The sequence below is a fragment of the Lygodium microphyllum genome, chromosome 1 (assembly GCF_053477565.2).
Source record: "Lygodium microphyllum isolate KBCC chromosome 1, Lygodium_microphyllum_v1.1.10, whole genome shotgun sequence".
Classification (NCBI taxonomy): Eukaryota; Viridiplantae; Streptophyta; class Polypodiopsida; order Schizaeales; family Lygodiaceae; genus Lygodium; species Lygodium microphyllum.
This window is the reverse complement of record NC_141135.1, coordinates 190,871,795-190,891,011: the sequence shown is the minus strand read 5'-3', so window position 1 is coordinate 190,891,011 and position 19,217 is coordinate 190,871,795. Positions and strand designations below refer to the sequence as shown.

The 19,217-nt window shown below is 42.1% G+C and overlaps 1 protein-coding gene across 1 annotated transcript in view; it reads right to left on the bottom strand.

Annotated features, from left to right (window-relative positions):
- LOC148042101 (Ribosomal protein S24e family protein) overlaps positions 1-19,217 on the bottom strand; it is a 56,275-nt gene that overhangs the window by 35,873 nt on the left and 1,185 nt on the right. The gene's annotated exons all lie outside the window — the stretch shown is intronic.

The following is a 19,217-nucleotide window of genomic DNA, read 5'->3' as shown; positions in this document are numbered from 1 at the left end:
CTTTATTTCCAACAACCTCCCACCTAAAGGCAATGTGCCTTAAGAGGAGAAAAGAATCAGCTAAGTCTAGGTATGTACAAAGTTGAAATACATATATCTATCCAACTCCCATCATCTGCCGACAATGAGCAAACTGCTCTGCTGAAAGACCCTTCGTGAGAAGATCTGCACGATTATCATCTGTATACACTTTGACAAGCTCAATGCTCTTGCTGTCAAGTACATCTCTAATGAAGTGATACTTCACCTGTATGTGCTTTGTCTTTGCATTAAAGACAGGATTCCGTGCTAGCATAATAGCACTCTGACTATCACAATGGAGAACAGGTAACTGTGTAATGCCAAGCTCTCCCACTAGACGTGAAAGCCATAAAGCACAATGGAAAACAGATACTCTGTAATGCCAAGCTCTCCCACCAGACATGAAAGCCATAAAGCCTCCTTACATGCCTCAGTAGCAGCCACATACTCTGCCTTTGTAGTAGACAATGCAACACACTTTTGTAGCCTGGAGATCCAAGAGACTGCTCCTCCTGTGAAGGTAAACACATACCCAGAAGTGGACTTTCTACAATCCGCATGACCAACATAGTCTGCATCCGTAAAGCCAACGACAGATGCCTTCTGCTGTCCAAAGTAGATGCACAACTTCTTTGTGCCTTTGAGGTATCTCATAATACCTTTCACTGCTTCCCAATGCTTTTTACCAAGGTTTGCCATGTATCTGCTAACCACTCCCACTTCAAAGGCAATGTCAGGACGTGTAGCAACCATAGCATACATCAAACTGCCAACAACTAAAGCATATGGTATCTTGGTCATTTCAATCGTCTCATCATCAGATGTAGGGTTGTCCTCTGCACTAAGTTTCACATATGGAAATAATGGAACCCCAATCGTTTTCCCTCCCTATATTGAAACACTGCAAAATCTTGGAGATATACTCCTGTTGAGATAAATAAAGTAGTCATTTTGACATATCTCTAAGTATTCGCATGCCAAGAATGTGATTTGCATCACCAAGATCCTTCATGTCAAAGCTGCCATGAAAACTTTGCTTCAATGAGTCCAAGGCATGAGTATCCCTGCCAACAATCAGCATGCCATCAACATACAAAACCAAGATAATCAACCTGCCATATTTGCTGCCTTCTAGGTGTACAAGCAGTGATCCACTTGACTTCTATGAAAACCTTGAGATTGCATAAATGTATCAAACTTATCATACCATTCTCTTGGTGCTTGTTTCAACCCATACAAACTCCTTTTGAGTTTACATATCATCTTCTCTTTTCCTTTTTCCACAAACCCTTGTGGTTGCTGCATATATATGTCTTCATGCAAATCACCATGTAAGAATATAGTCTTTGCATCCACCTGTATGAGCTCCATATCTTCAGCTACAACCAAGCCCAAAATGGTTCTCAATGTAGTCATCTTGACTACATGAGAGAGGATCTCATCAAAGTCAATTCCATGCTCCTGCTTGTACCCCTTCGCAACGAATCTTGCTTTGTACTTTGGTGAGAAACCAGAAGTGACCTTCATCTTGTAAACCCATTTGCATGGAAGTGTTTTCTTCCCTTTAGGCAACTGCACCAAGTCCTAAGTGTCATTTCTCAAGAGATTCCATTTCTGACAACATGGCTTTATACCATTTCTTGTTGTCCTATCTATCCATTGCTTCCTTGAAGCAAGACGGTTCATCACAGTCTGTCAACATGACATAATCAGCCATATTATTTGCACCACGAATGAATCTATCAAGTTGTCTAGTAGCCCTAGACGATCTTCTAACCCAATGATCATTATTTGCTAGTAGTTGAGCATTTTCAGCTTGCTGTCTTGGCATTTCAGCCTGCAAATTAACATTAACAGCTTGCTGTGTCCTGGCTGTTCCTGCACATGTAGTGGCTCATTATCATGGGTAATAGCTTGCTAATCATTTCCAGCATTATTTTTTGCATTTACAAGTTTATTTACAACAGGTATTTGCTACTGTACAGCGGACACATTTTGCTGTCCAAAAGGTATTTCTTCCCAAAGTACAACCCTACGGACCTCCTCAGTCTTTTCGGACTGTTTATGCATGCGATCTTCCCAGAAGATAACATCATTGCTGCGTACTACTCTTCTTTTCTCGGGATCCCACAATCTATACCCCATTTCACCCTCGTCACCATATCCTAGGAAAATGCATTTACAGGACTTTGGCTCAAGTTTGCTGCGTTTTTCTTTATGAATGTGCACAAAAGCCTCGCAACCAAACACTTTCAGGTGAGCATATGAAGGTGGCTTGCCCGACCACACTTCTTGGGAAACTCCCCCCCCCCCCCCAAGACCTGTTTGGTGACAGATTAATTAAATGTACCGCTGTCATAACAACCTCTGCCCAAAAAACATGGGGTAATGCAACATGAGACAGCATCATACAGACCTTATCCTGTATGGTCCAATTCATACGCTCTGCAACTCCATTTTGGGGTGGACTATCAAGGGCAGTGAGCTCCCTCTTGATCCCTTTGCTGTCACAAAATGCCTGAAAGGCCTTGGACACATATTCCCCACAATTGTCAGAGCGAAGATACTTAAGTATCTTATCTGTTTAATTTTCAATCAATGCCAAGAATTTTTTGAATTTGTCAAGCACTTCATCCTTGCTACGAATAGGGTAAACCCATACCTTCCATGTAGCATCATCGACAAAAATGACAAAATATTTCTTTCCTCCTAAAGATAATCCTGGCATCTGACATACATCTGAATGTACTAACTCTAGAGGAGAAGATTTCAAAGAAAGAGACTTTTTGTGAGACATCTGTGCGTGTTTACCATAAATACAATGATCACAATGCTCAAAATCAGCATAACGAAAACAAGGCAAGTAATCCAAACGAGAAAGCACTTTCATTCCACTTTGACTCGTGTCCCAACCGTCTATGCCACAAAGAAACACTTGGTTGCTTGGTCACAGCAACAACATGGTCACACACACTAGATACATGAAGTGGATACAAAGTGTCACTCTTGCAACCTCTGGCAATAACCCTAGATACCTTACAGATCTTCCATTTTCCATCACCAAAGGTTGTAGAAAAACCATCATCATCTAGCTGCCCTATGTTAATCAAGCTCTTCTTGAGCTGAGGTACATGCCATACATGCTGAAGGGTGAAGACAAAGCCATACTGGAACTACAACAGCACTTTGCCAATACCTGCAATACCACATGCATAATTGTCCCCAAGATGGACAACACCATGTCGACCCCCTATGTAATCAAAGAAACACTCACGATGAGGAGTGACATGAAAGGAAGCACCTGAATTGAGAATCCAAGTAAGCATGTCATCATCTGTATCTGCAAGTAAAGCATGTGCACCGAAGTGTGAAGAGACAAAGAGTACGTCATTCCCACTGTCACTGTCATGAGTGACTACATTCGCATCTTCAATTTTGACACTGCTCTTCTTAGGCTGACTGTCTTTCTTCTCTTTCTTGCTATCATCTGTCTTCCTACCCTTTCCTTTCTCTCTCTTTCATTTGTAGCAGTCACATTTAAAGTGACCCTTCTTGCCACAATGATGGCATTCAACATCTTTGCCACGTGATTTACTGCGTCCCTTGCTATCATATTTGCCTTTCTGTTGTGATTTGCCCCTAGTATACAAAGCACTGGAAGACTTACCGGATGCATTGTTCTACCGATTCATTTCTTCCATGAGTAGAGCACTCTCTACATCAGCATACAAAAGAATCGCATTAGAATTGCTCATAGCAATCTTGAATGTATCTCAACTCTCTAGAAGAGTGCAAAGCAAGAACGTAGCCTTAAATTCTTCATCAATCAAGAACTTCAAGGCAACCAACTGGCTGAAAATGGAGTTAAACTCACTTAAGTGATTAGACATTGATGTACCTGTCAGAAGTGGAGCAGCGGTGGAAGCATAAACATGTGCTGAAATAAACTGCTGAAACACGAGACAAAAAGAAAAGAAAGAAAGAACACGAAACAGATGAGAACTCAGATGTATGCACGGGAAATGGAATCCATATATCTGAATACGAGACAGTCGCATACAACAGTGAGTCACTGGCTGCGTGGGCACTGGTACTGGCACTGGCTCTGGCTCCTCTCTCCACAGAGTCTGCAGATGGTGAAGATGATGATACTGACTGAGAAGGAGCACTGAGTATAAATAGGCTGAAAAAGTGGGGAGCAATAATGCTGGTCGAACAGCATTAATGCTGGCCGACTGGTGCATAAAAATGCTCCATACCACTGTCACTGCTGCCAGCCATGATTTTCAACCCAAATGTGACCAAAAAATCAGCAAATGCAGGCCCAAACTATCACCCAAGTGATCAAGGTACAAACAAGTACCAACCAACAATAAATGACCATGTAGAAGCACAAATTTCGGGTCTGTAATTAAATTTTTAGAAGTACCTAACCATGTGCTACAGCATTCCACAACTGATTACAGCTGTTCCAAGGGCATATACATCACATTACATGAGAAATCCCAAATTTTAGCTGCAATTTCTGTTGTACATGTATCCACGGGCATAAAATTTGACACGCATGATCAAAAGTCCCAAAATTTTTGTGCTCAAAGCATCAACCACACATCTGCATTTTCTGTCATGCATAGACCAGGCCAATTCTGCCAAAGTAGATCAATTTCAGCAAAACCCCCAAATCTTCCAAGTGTTGGATGTCCACATTACATGGAATTGAACTTGCATGTACATAAAATGACCAAATGGCACACAAATTTTGCCCAAACTGCTAAATTGCACGGGGTCCAATGTGCATCATGTCGAGAAATTGGGTAAATTTCAGCCCAATTTGTGCATGTACATGAAAAGCCCCAAATGTCAAAGGCAAGATGTCACAAAATTCTTGCAATTTCTGAGACATAGTCTTGTCCTGCATCACAATCCCCAAATCCAAGAAAAGCCCCAAGTTTTCGAGCCAAGATTGCACAGATTTCAGTGAAATTGACTCATCCAAGAAAAAATCTCACTTGCATTTGAGAATCCCCAAAAAAATTCTGAGGCTTGTGCATTCAATGTTTGCAATTTCTGGTCCATAGAACACTGCAATGTGTGTCAGGCACAAATTTGGGAAAGCCCCCATATTTCAAGACACAGATTTTTATCTATGCTTGTAGATGTGAACACCCGGCAAAAGGGGAAAAAAAAAGTAAATCAAAAAAAAAGAATAGGCCGTTGACCTTAGTCCAACGCCCGTCACGCGGCTGTTGCTGATGCCGTATCCTCCGCCGTAGAAAGCCTCCATGCACGTGGCCGGGCACAACAATGTCTTGTTGGCGCACGCCGACGCCTTGCACACAGCGTACTCAGCCCTTGAGCTGCTACTAGTAGCAGTCATCTCATCACCGGTCTGGCTGCAACCGACTGCCGTCTGCCGATAGTGTTGGTTGTCTCCTGGTCGCGTCTGGCGCCTGGTCGCGACTGCCCAGCTGCTGCACGTCACATCTGCTGCTGCCCACTGCCTGCCAGTTCAACGCCTGCTGTCGCCTGGTTAAGAAAAGACCTGTCATGGTTTCTGGACTGTCGACTAACAGTGCAGCACATACACGTGCCTAAGATCAGTGGCGACCTGATGATTTCGCACAAGCGAAAAACTAGAAATGTCTCGCACGGACTCCGAGGAGGATGAACGCCTCAGCCGCAGCTCTAATACCAGTTTGTAGTGACTAGTTAGGCACGAAGATCGAGACAATAGGTGTTCCTTAGGTGCGGAGAGACAAAGAGAGTGAGAGAGAGCAGAGCAAAGAGTGTGCACGATTTGAGGTGCAACGACGAGTGTACCACTTTAGGTTTTTAGATAGATATATATGTGTAAATACAAGTACTAAGGGTGTGTTCACACCCGAGCACATTTAGAGGCACAAGGGCCTTTATTCCCAACACTTTCGAAGCCAACAAGTTGTCCATTATCCAAGATTTGAGTAGTAAAGTGTGCATTTTCAATAAATGTGAACTTTATACTTGTATTTACCACCCTATCCAAGAAGGAAGACTAGTTTCAAGGTTCCATCCCCGGAATACCATCAACTCCCTTGAATTGGTGGACCCCAAGCACTTGATTGAAGGTTAGAAGCATTGCTCTAGTGCTGAAATTACATTCAGCTGAGCAATTACAACAATGATGTCTTCAAATAGTGAGATGGGATCAAGTAGTGATAATGCATCTCATTCTAAAAATGCACATAATGAAAGGACCCACGGTAAAACAATAACCAATTGTGAACCTCCGATGATCCACATCACCAGCCCAATCTGAATCACTCCATCTTGTAAGTACCAAGTCTGCAGCACCGGTACCAGCACGATAATAGATCCCATGATCAAGAGTACCCTGTAGGAACCGCAAAATCCTTTGAGCAGCTCGCCAATGCAACATCTTGGATTCACTCATGAACCTGGCCAACGCACCTACAACATAACATAAGTCAACACAATTATTAAGAAGCTAACTAGATCAAGGAGCCAACCAACTGCCTATAAGGGGTGGCAACTGCCAAAGGAGAATCAAAATGGATTGTAGTCTTCCGATTCGGGTCCATAAAAGTCGTAAGAGACTTGCATCCCTCCATCTCACACATAGTCAAGAGCTCTTGTACATACCGAAAAAAAGATTCCCCTCGGAGTCTGATAGATCTCATGACTTAGAAAGAAGTGAGAAGTCCCATATCCATCATCTCAAACTTCTCGTGAAGTGCTACCTTCATCTGCTCAACCATATGAGTATGGTCACCTATCACAATCAAGTTGTCCATATAAAGGACAAACAACACACAACCTCCACCTGAGGTGTAAATAAAGCTTTGGGTCATCTTTGAGACGTCAAAACCCCAATTTCTCTTGGAGGAACGAGTCAATCTTCTCATTCCAAGCACGGGGAGCCTGCTTAAGGCCATAGAGAGCCCTCAACCTATACACCTTACCATTAGAAGAAATCGAAGCCTGGAGGTTGCTCAACATAGATTTCCTCCTTCAACTCCCCATTCAAGAAGGCAGACTTCACATCTAGTTGATCAACCGGCCATCTCCTATGGCTAGCCAAGACAAGAACTACACGAATAGTAGCCATCCAAGTTGTAGGGGCAAAAGTATCATGAAAATCAATGCCTCGACGGTACACAAAACCTTTAGTAACAAAGCGGGCCTTGTGCTTGTCCAACTTGCCATCAGTGCAGTACTTGGTCTTAAAGACCCATTTGACTCCAATGATCTTCTTATGGGGAGGCGTCGGACAAGAGACCAAGTGTCATTCCTCTCAATCGACTCCAAGCTCCTACTCCATCACTTTCCGCCAATGATGATGCTATAAAGCCTTCTTCACAGAGGTGGGCTCCCGATCCTGCATGACACGAGTCATCAAATAGTAATTAGTGTAAACAAGCTCAATGTGGTGTGCTTGGTTCCTCCAAGAATGCCGCATGCCATCTTGTGGTTGCCACTCCTCAAGGACCCCCTCAATCCCTACATCACAAAGAGTGTCACAAGCCCAACGACGAGGAGCCTGGATCTCGCCTCGTCACTCACCATCTGCTGAAGTTTCTAGAAGATCCATAGACAACTGGGGAGGAATTGGTGAGTTTAGTGGTTGAGAACTGGGCTCCTTGTCCGAAGAAGAGTCCTCAAGAGGCATAGGCTCCAAAGGAACAGTCGCTGGCGCCCAATTATCACCGAGATCTCCAAGAACAGGGTGTTCCTTACCCCCCTCTGAGGCTAGAACTTCCACAAACCTTACATCACAGCTCTTGTAGACATCCCGCTTAACGAGATCATACAATCAATAGCCTTGAGACTACGAGCTATAGCCCACAAACACCTGTCTTTTGGAAGCCGCTTCAAATTTGTCACACCATGTCTTCGAGATGTGAACATAGACATCACACCCAAAAACCTTCAAATAAGAAACATCTAGCTTAGACCCAAAGTATGCCTCATACAAAGTCATACCAACATCAACGGATTAACGGGATCATACAATCGATAGCCTTGAGACTGCGAGCTATAGCCCACAAACACCTGTCTTTTGGAAGCCGCTTCAAATTTGTCACGCCATGTCTTCGAGATGTGAACATAGACATCACACCCAAAAACCTTAAAATAAGAAACATCTGGCTTAGACCCAAAGTATGCCTCATACAAAGTCATACCAACATCAACGGAAATAAGGAAACAATTAAGGATGCGGATTGCAATAGCCACAGCCTCAACCCATAGACATTGAGGTGTCTAACGATGCTCCATCATGGTGTGGGCCATCTCAATCATACTGCGATTCTTTCGCTCCAATATGCCATTCTCCTCAGGGGTGTTTGTATTGGCAAACTCCTGATGAATACCACGATCTGCATAAAAACGAGCAAGCTCATTAGAAACAAATATTTTGCCCTTATCCGATCGAAGGTCTTCAACTTCCGGCCCGTTGGTTTCTCCTCAAAGAGCAACCAAGCCTTAAAGTTAGAGAAAGCCTCTGACTTCGGCTTCACAAAATAAGCCCATGTCATCTTGCTATAATCAACCACAATTAGCATGAAATACAAGCTCCCTCAAAGGGACTCCGTCCGCATCGGTCCAGAAAGATCAGTACAAACAAGCTCCAAGGGTGTTGAAGAGAGCCTCGAAGCCTTGCTGGGAACATCACGAGTGCACGATACACAAGGCTGCTAGCTCACCACAATGTCTAGCAAACCTCGAACAAGCTGTCCCTTTGACGCCTTCCGAAGGTAATCATAATTGAGATGGCCAAACCAAGCATGCCAAAGCTTGGACTGAGCTTATGAGGTAAAAAGAAGAGAAGTAAAGGCAAAATAAAACCTTAACCAGCAGACTCCATTCTCCTCAAAACCTGAAGAAAAAACCTGTCTCAATCCATGATCAAGAATCCATATCAAATTCGACCAAAAGACCAAGGACACAAAGCTTGTGCACCGAAAGTAGATGGTACCCCAAGGCCGCATATAAAGCACCTTAGATGTATGAGCACCACCTCACCAATCTGGAATAAGATGCATGTCTCCCCATCCCTGTATAAGAATAGACGAACTGTCAACAATGAGAATCTAGCCATCCAAAGGCCTAAGGGAGCAGCTACCGCTTCGGAATCCTTGAAGATTTCTCCTTCTTCTCCTTGTCGGCTAATCCTTCTTCTAGTGGCCTGTTTTGCCACAGATGTGACAAGTAGACTCCAAAATGACATGCATCATGACCGCCAAATGCAGTAATTCTCGTCATCGAGCTTTTGATCTAATGGAAGAGCTGATAAGACGGGCACCTTCCGGTCCATGATCGCCTGAAACTCTTATCTCGGCCTCAGAAGGCATCTTCACCTACAATGCCTATACAAAACATAAAAAGAAGCCCCCTCTGACTGTGAGAATACAACTTGTTAGGGCTCTTGACCGCTCAACCCACTCCTTCATCACTCGCCGGAGGCACTGAAAAGGTAAAATCTGCACTTGAAGGCCAAAAATGCAGCCTTCTTTCTCTAACAGCAAAAACAGAAGCAACTTCAACAAATCTTCTCCTTTCTCGCACACCCACGCTTGCCTCAGCCTTGTTTTGATGCATAGCCGTCCTGCTCGCCCTAGAATGCTGAAAACGCAGCCTTCTGTCGCACTGAAATCTCTTCACACGGGCCCACCCTATATCAATCCTTCAATGCTCCGATACCATGTCAAAGTAAAGCAATGCAGAAGCGAATGACCAAGACAAAGAGTGAACTGAGAGAAAAGAGGGAGAGAGAAAGAGACAGTGAAACGCAGAAAATCTATAACGAAGAATGTTATATAAGGATGCAGAAATATATATGGGTGCAAAGAAAATGTTTGCACATGTCTCCACCTCGAAAATCTCAATCTCCGTCAGCCCCAAGGGCAGTCTCCATGGTTTGTAGCCCAAAAACTGGGAGCACAACTGAGGAAGGCTGCAAAAACTAGGGCCAATAAATAGGCCAGCAAGAAAATGCCCAAAATACCAAGTCGATAAACGACTGGTCAACGAACTGGCCGACCAGTTGTCCAACTTGCAGGCTGCTGTCACCTGACACGTGGCAGCTACCACATGGCACTCCTGCACCAATCACTACCTGGGAAACCTACTACACTTGCTTTTTGCTGCCTATCCGCAGATAGAAACCACCTTAAAGAGCTTTGCGACAGCAAGATGCACCAAAGAAGGAGTCAATACAGCAGCATGATGTTCCAAATGTGGGTAGTGAGCATAAATAAATGATGCCAGCAGGGCCATTGATGCATATGCAAGGTCAACTTGGAAGTGCCAATCCAATGCTTTTTGAACAAGGCATGCATGCACTGATGGGGTACCCACAGTACTTTGGTGGTGGCACTAGTTTCCATGCTATGGTGGGTCAAGGACTGCATACAAGGATATATGGCACAACTCCTTATGGTATGCAACAACAATGCATGGTGTGCAAGGCCCAATGTATTTGGATATAGATGGTAATATGCATAACCCCATGCATAGCAATGATGGCATGGCACAGTGGTTTGGCAATGCATATATGTAGCCCAGTGTGTTTGGGACTCATGGTATTAATGCTGGTCATGCAAATTCTTCGTATGTCAGAAGTGGATGCAGCAATGGAAGTGTATACATATGTTGAAACAAACTATTGAACACAAGACAGAGAGAAAAGAAGAACATTGCAAAAGAAGAGAACTTGGAAGAATGCTCAGGAAATATAATCCATAAACCAAGACATGAGATAGTCGCATACAACAATGAGTCACTAACTGTGTGGGCACTGGCACTAGCTCTTCTCTTCAATAAGACCTCCAAGTGATGAATACAATGATTGAAGAGGAGAAGCACAAAATATATAGGCAATAAATATGCCATAAATAACGAATGGTCAAACAACATTTAATGCTCCCTAATTGGCATCAAAATGCCATGAAATGCCACAAATAATGCACAATAACAATGCCTAAAATAGCTAAGATGTGCCCAGTCCAATCTAACATGCACAAACTCAGCTAGCATATCTGCTAACATCCTCTCTCAGATCATGGATAATACAATACAATATACAATGATAATGTCTCATCATAGTACATATAACAATGTCCACCAAAGTAGAACCATGGAGACCCAAGTAGTGGATTCACAAGCCACCACTAAGGTGCCTTGGAGAGAACGTGGTGTCGATGCCAATTATACTAGCTCCTGAAAATAGAGAGGCAACAAAACAACTCTCAATGTCTATCAACGATGTCTCCTGGTAGCATACAAGGCCATCTCGTCCAAAATGACTCTTGACATATGTGGAGTGTCTCCTCGTATGAGCTCATACTAGGAGCCAATCCCACTCTCTATCAAATACCAGCCCATCATGAACCTAGATATCAATCCCAACTCCAAGATTTGAACTTGCCAAACTTCAATCAATGCGTCAAGAATATCCCTTTGTGAAACCTCTGCACTTGTATACCTATATAGATGAGGTTCACCTATCCCATCTCACAACCCTCTCACACTCCCTCACTGGCACCAAATAGTTGTGAGGAATAACCCACATCACCTATCCTAGAAAGCAGAAAAAGGATGGGCACTAAGCCCTTCCCTCAATAACAAGACAAGGATCCCTTCCACGCTGTGGCCAAAGGATCTGAATCGGAGTCGAAGGAGGAGGATGACTCGACAGAGGAGTTCACATCTTGCTTCTACTTCTCCTTCTGCTTCCTAGAAGCTGCTAACTCTTTGCAATCCTTCCGCACGTATCCCTTCATACCATAGTGATAACACCAAGCCTTCAACTTCTCCCTGTCCCCCTCTCAAAAGTTGCAAATGCCTCACCATAACATATATAATGAGATGAAAGCCTACCCTATAGATGCAAAGATGACTCGTACTCAAGCAACATCAAGGACATATGTGTGAAGCTCACAAGTGTAGATGATGTCAGTGTCCACAAAGCATTGGCCACTCCATCAAACTCCAGGGGGAGCTTGTAGAGTACCGTTCCCACGGGATATGCCTCTGGAAGGGGAGACTACATGTATTGAAGCTAGTCCTATACCCATGTAACACGGAGCAAAAATGACTGAATAGTGTCCTTAGGCTGAAACTACATTTGTTGAAGTTGTCCATAAAGTGTCATTGCATGCATGGTGGAAGGTGTCTCATACAACATCTGAAGCTTCAACCATACTTTTGGAGATGTCCTGCAGGAGCTAACCGCCAATACAACTTCTTTCGAAATACATTGAAGAAGCGTAGAATAAGCACATGCATCGTCCGTATCCCATGTTAGCACAACTTCCTCATGATTGTCCTCATCAAAATTGTCGAGAATTGGAAAATGATGTTGAGGACGCAAAATAGCTCCACAAACAATGTGCCATAACCTCTTCTACACAAACTAGGCTTTCATAACAGCACTCCAAGTTAGATTGTCAAGGGCATGTAACTTATCATCAGTAGAAGTGCATGGAGAAGCCATCTGGAGAGGATACGAAGAGAAAATAGATGATAGAAGGTGGACAAAGAGAGAAGACAACCAAACGAACAGCAAATACTACATAAAATGAGAGTTCACACGGAATGAAAACCAATATATATATATATATATATATATATATATATATATATATATAGAGAGAGAGGAGCCAGTGCTTGTGCCCACGTAGCCAGTGACTCATTGTTGTACGCGACGGCTCATGTCTTGGTATATTGATTCCATTTCTCGAGCATTCTTTTGAGTTCTCTTCTTTTGCAGTTTTATTCTTTTCTCTTTGTCTTGTGTTCAACAACAAGCATTCTTTTGAGTTCTTTTCTTTTGCAATGTTCTTTTCTATCTATCTTGTGTTCAGCAGCCTATCTCAGCATACATATACACTTCCATTGCTGCATTCACTTCTGACATGGTTTCAAATTGCAAGATCTATGCTCCTGCTGATTACAGGTTTGTTTTACCTCTTTTGATCAGGCGACTTGTTGTTGGTTGATTCCCACTCGTCTATCATCCAATGCAACCTGTGTTTTCTCCACAGCAATATGCCTTTTCAGCCTACGTGAGAATCCTATACTTTTTTTGTCAGGCTATTGCACTTATTGCTTAATTCAGCCTCCATTTGGTTTTCTGACCTAGACTGTTAGCAAGGCGATGCCACAAATAATGCACAATAAAAATGCCTAAGATAGCTGGGATGTGCCCAACCCAATCTAGCATGCACTGATTCACACATGAGCTGACATATCTGCTAAAACCGTATAGTGCTGGTCATGAGGAAAATGCAGCTATTAATGCATGCAATGTATGGGAAAATGTATCTTGGTATGACTACTAGTATGCAAATTCCCATGCACAGTCGCATTGCAATAGTTCAAAGTATACAAACAAGAATGTTTCCCAATGCATTTGATGCTCCTAACATGTCAAGTGGACAAGGGGCTAGTCAACTGGATGCAATGTTTCATATTAGTTAAATTGGAATTACAACAATATGAAAGTACAAAGCATCACAATGCTTAAGAGGGAAAAAGGCCTAGAATATAGTAGAGGTTTTGAGGCAAGTAAAGTTAGAGATAAAGTTTCCATGTGCTTCTTAATGAAGCTTCAGGATTGTTTCACCTGTGACTGAATGCAATGGTGACTTGGCAGATTATCCTCAATGTTGCACTTTACCTTGATGTGTTTCATAGAGCCAATTTTGGATTGCACCCTTTCAAGCTCAATAGAGCATAGAAGGTCAAGAGTATTGTCAAATGCTCAATGGGGAGGTTGCATCTACACTCTCCTAGTGATGGACAACTCAATTATGTACTCTGGATCTTGGATGTACTTGATTTGTATCCGATGTACTATATGCTAATAGTATTTCTGCCATTGGAATCACTATTTAGTGTACTAGTCATTGTAAGTTGGTATGCAGATATGTATGGTTTGTTCTAAAACTATGCATTTGCAAGGTTGCCAATATGTATGAAAAACATGGAATATACATTTTGATGTGATGTACATGTGCAAAGCATGTACAAAATACATGGATGGTATGCCATGTACATTTGCTAGGGATGCAAAAAAACTACAATTACATAAGTACATGTGTTTTGCAACTAACATATGCTTTATGTGATACATCATTGCTATAAGGCATCGTTTCTACTTAGTTTATGCATTTCAATACCTTAGTGGTTGGGTTCGATTTTCACATGTGGATGTATCTCTTATGGTTGTGACAGTAGTTACGATTCATGTATGTGAATTGTAACTCTTTGAAGCAATTGGAATTTCACATATAGAGCACATAAGCATGGTTAAGCAATAGGTGCACATCTTGTTTGACTACAATGCCAACATGTATTTCTTGTAGTGGCAACGGATACTTTACACATTGTAGTGCAATCAAGGACGACTATAAGGATTTCAAAGGGATGGTCTATAACAAGGATATGAATTTTTATTGCTTTGCTTAGCATTTCATTAAAGGTCAATCAAATGTGTTGTTGTGACTTGCACATGTGAGGTGCAAGTGTCATGGGGATATGAAATTTTGAGATGCTTTAATCTTACTGATAGCATTTGTTTAAGTTATTGATCAAATGTGCAAGGTTGTTTAAGCACATGTGATCCACGTGGCAGTTATTTCTGTTAGCCTGCCTATATTAGTCATGTCAATCTGTCATCTCCTATTTGCTCCTATCAGAGTGACGAAGACATAGGAGCTCTAGAAGTTTAGGCGCATTTTCTTTATTTGTCAGCTTCTTGTGTGCATTCCTAGGCCAATTACTGCTTTCCATAGTTTACCTGCACCTGCCAAACATTGTTATTGCCATTTGGGATTTTTCCGAGATGTTCCCTATTTCTTTTGGTATTTTTCTTCAATAACTAGCATTTATTGCTGGTTGGCCAACATTTATGGCCTTCTCTAGATCAGATTGGCCAATTTTTTTATGCCTTGGCTATTTATAGCCAACCTCACCACTTGGCAAACACACATACACACACACTTCAATCTTCAATCTTCCCTTTGCAAGTGCACACTCCAACTCTCCGTGCTTGGTGTTGCCATCATCATCAACCTAATCTAGTGCCCTCACTGACGCTTTAAACTAGTGCAGAGACTGATCAATCCATCATCATTGTATCAGCTTTTTTCCTCAGCCAGTGTAGCATTCTTCCCTCATCTTCTGCTTCCTCTCTCTCTGTCTCTTTCTGCTTCTCTATGTGTTCGTGTTTCTTTGCCGTTGCGCACTCTCACAATTTCATAGTAACATGCCAAGGACCCGAAGAACGCAATGGGTGTCAAAAACAAAAGTTGCGATAAGTTATACCAATTGGGCTTTGGGGGCCAGTTAGTGTCAGTCTTGACCCTGGGACAGTTATTTGGTCAATAAGTGTCGGTGGTGATACTAGGGACTAGCATTAGTTAATTAATTAATGTCATTCTAACAGTCAACGAAGGTTGTGGACCGCTCCAGGTTGCAAATGGCCTAGCCAATTTAATTATGAATTACCACATTTAATTTTGGGCATGGTCAGAAGGACTAAAATTAATTTTCAAGATTATTTAATTCTAAAAATTAATTGAATGGCTAGATAATGCTGAAGTATGAGTTTAGAAGGCTGCCAGTTGGCAAAAATGCCCATGCAAACTAAAAAACGTTTTTGGGGGCTAGGTCTCGACCATTGACTGTCAGTCAATTTACAACCTAGGAAAGGGAGAGAGAGAGAGAGCTGCTAGTTCTTTTTCTAATCAAAGAACAATGTGTTGTAGAAGGCGGCCATCTAGGGGCCTCAAAAAGTAGGGGATAGCACGGAGTCACCTTCTAAGGGCTGAAAACAGCATTGCTAATCAGGTGACAGCATGTTCGAGGAGCCTGGTAGTAGGTGACTGCATTAAATGCAAATTGGAGGTAACAGCAAGCAGAATTTAGGGTTTTCTCGCTCAGAAAATCAGATTTCTCTCTCATCTTGGCTTTCTCTTACCTTCTCCAACCCATTCTCAAGAGATCTCAAGATTTCTCAAGCATTTTGAGCAGATCTCAACTAAATTTGGTGGAAAACAGAGAGATCTCTGCTGTAAACCCTAAATTTTTGCAAAAATTAGGCTTTAGCAACCACCTTGGGAATCGTGCCAACAAGAGAAGGCACCTAAACTTCGTAGAATTGATAGGGATTTCAAATGCCAAGCCATCCATTGTAAATTGGGGTTACATTTGGCCAATTGGTGGTTCCATTTCTACAATTCTTGGGTGAAAATCGAGAGGCAATTGGCCCAATTTGCTTGTTGATTGTATGTACAACAAGGGGCTTTTAAATCAGCAAAGGAGATTGTGGAATTTCAACTTATACTCAATCCATTAGCAATTAAAGTTAAAGAAATACCAAAAGGGATGCCGGTTTTGGGGCCAACCAAGTATCTATTGTCCAAGATTATTAAGGTAAATTGCGCGTTTCAATTTATGTTTATTTGTTGATTGCTATAATTAAGTGCTTAATCAAGGAATTACCACCCTTTCCAAGAAGGAAGACTGGTTTCATGGTTCCATTGATGGGACACTACTCAATCCCTTGATTTGGTGGGCCTAAGACACCTAATTGCAAGCCAAAGCTGTGTGCTAGTGCTGATTTTGCTCTCAGCTGAGAAATTACATGCCTCTCAGTATGAACATTCACATGGGAATGAGGAAAATGCAATGTTTGATCTTGGACAAGGCTCAGACCATGGACAACAAGCTGAAAGTGTTGATATTCGGCAAGTTGCAGGGCCTTCAAGGCATAATGAGGCTAAAGACCAGCAAAGTGAAGAGGAATTTTATGACTAGTTCAAGAATCGGATGAGGACAACAGCAAATCTCTTTGCTAAATTGGCAAAGGATCCTCAATTCACTAGATTTTTGAATACTCCGAAGAAGGACAACAAGGGCAAGAAGAAGAAGTCATCTTCTACACCTTCAGGACAGCAAGGTGCATCGAAGGAAATGCCAAAACCTTCACTTCAAGCTCCCAAAGATGTTAATGAAGCAAAACAATTGGTACTTACGGGGCAAGGAATGTAAATGCAAGGCCATCATGGAAGTGCCAATCCAATGGATTTTGAACAGCCGAGCACGCATGCTATGATGGGGCAGCCAAGATACTTAGATAGAAGCATAACTTTTCATGCTATGTTGGACAAGGACCACATACCGGAATGTATGGCAAAAATCCCTATGGTGTGTAGCAGCCAATGCATGGTGTGCAAGGACCAATGTATTCGGGTATGGCTGGAAATGTATTTGGATATGGCAACATTGGTTTGATGCCTAGGACACAAAGTAGCATGTTTGGTAAAGCATCTACTAGAGGAAGCTAAGTGATAGCTGAGGGTGAAGACAATGCTAACTGGTCATGCACTGCAGTAAACGCAAACTACAACATGCACTAGAAATGGCTGGACAGCAAGGCAGCCTGCTCTAACTATAAACACAATTGTTCAAAGGGATAGAAACTAGTCACCAACAACTAGAATCAGTAGGCAGCAGCAGTGGACATGGCACCACGAGTTGTTGATGACATAGCAGCAATCATGATGGGCTGGACAGCCACTAGAGGGAGAGTTATGGCTAAACCCTACAAGACAAGGGATGGGCTGAATGGTGGTCAGCCTATCCATTTATAGATGGATCCTCCCAAATTAGGGTTTGGCTTATGAGACACAAACGCTTCCTATGACCACACAGTGTTTAACGAAAAACTTACATGTTTCAGGGCCATTTTAAAGAGCTAATCAGTTTGTAATGCATTTTTTAGCTCAATTGTCATGCCTCACAACTCTCTAGTGCTACAGAGGGAGTATGAGATGGTGGTGGCAATGGAGTATCCAAGCCTAATCCATATGCAAGTGCCATTGACCTAGAGAGGAGTTTCCCCATACATATCAACTAAGCCTAGTAGGTTTTGAAGTCTTGGAGCTAGGATTGACATCCACCTAGGATTGACATTTAGGTGCTTGCGAAGGCAAGGATTCCATGGTCATGATGTGCTTTTTGCAAAGATGGTTCCTGATACATATGAAGGGCTCTGCTATGACTACTTTTTGTTTTCAATGCTAGCATGATCCACATCAATATCACGTTCTCTCTAAGGCACCTTAGTGGTGGCTTGCACGCAGACTACTTGGGTATCTATGGTCCTATCTAATGGACATTTTGTATGTACTATAATGAGTTGTCATCGTTGTGTATTAGATTGTACCAAATCACCCATGATCTAAGAGAGGGTATTAGTCAATTAGACATCTCATATGTGAGTTTGTGCATTACAATGAGCAATTACTATTTTATTACCACAATCTATAGATTGGTCGCCCATTTTCTAGTGCTAGCATTTGTGCTAGACAACCTGATATTTTGGGCCCCTTTTGGGTTGACCAACCTTTTCCAAGTTTTTATACCGAGACCTGTCTTGTGCAGTGATTTATGGATTCCATTTCCTAAGCATTCTCTTCTTAAGTTCTTAATTCTTTGAAATGTTTCTCCTTGTGTTTTGAGTTTGTGCAGTGATTTATGGATTCCATTTCCTAAGCATTCTCTTCCTAAGTGATTTATGGATTTGTGCAGTCTCTTACAACAATTTCGAATGAGCCCATTGCTACCCTAACTTCTAACAAGATCTCATGAGTTCTTGATCATGTGCACACTATAGAAGCACTAAAGTTTTCAAATTCTTCAGCATGGGAAAGTTTGCAAATCTTTCCATTATCAATTGCTTACACAATGGAATAACAACCCTCAAACTTCAACCTTCTATTTCTAATCCTAGAACCATCAAATAAAAGCCTTCCCAACTATCTAGCAATTATCAAAGTCAGTTCTTAGGTGAAGAATAGTAGCAGCCAACTGATGTAACATTTTCCTCATTTTCCGAGTGCTTGTCTATTGCTTTAGAATTTATTTTTCTTCCACCAAAATGGCATTTAACTATGGTCTATTTTCTTATCAACCCCACTACATTTTAAAAACAATTGCACCAAAAAGGATTCACAAAGTGCAAGCAATTTGGTCCATTGCAAGTGTTTCTAGGTGCCAATGTTTCACTTCTCAATCTTCTTTACATTGCCTGCATAAGAATGTGCAACATGCACTCGCTTGAGGCCCTACTTAGTTTGGAGATCTCTAACATGTGCATAACACATTACCAAATACACTACCATGAACCA